The sequence below is a fragment of the Octodon degus genome, unplaced genomic scaffold (genome assembly GCF_000260255.1).
Source record: "Octodon degus isolate 3935 unplaced genomic scaffold, OctDeg1.0 scaffold00048, whole genome shotgun sequence".
NCBI lineage: Eukaryota > Metazoa > Chordata > Mammalia > Rodentia > Octodontidae > Octodon > Octodon degus.
The window spans coordinates 13,927,452-13,927,837 of record NW_004524624.1 but is presented as its reverse complement, the minus strand read 5'-3'; positions in this window follow the sequence as shown (position 1 = coordinate 13,927,837).

The window sequence follows — 386 nt, the reverse complement described above, 5'->3', positions numbered from 1 at the left end:
AAAGGCTCAAGTCAACTACTTCTGACATTGCCAGTCCTACAGAAAATCCACTACTGTTATGGACTACTAGACTCTTTTGGATTATTTTGCTAAATTCACACACCTACAATACTTAAATGGCAATGGAATACCCATCTCTGACAAAACTAAACCAAAAAAGGGGATAAAATTGAAGGACCATTTTGTATCTGTATATAGAAAATAGGATAGATACACAGCTACTTACTCTGAATTCAACGAGAAGTAAGATTTGTACTAATGGAGTTTGGACAGGATATCATGTCTGCTTCTTGCACTATGAATAACCACTATGAAGACAACAATATACCACGTACTAATTATTGTAACTGTCCCACTGACCTGTTTTGAAACTGTCTCATTGCTAT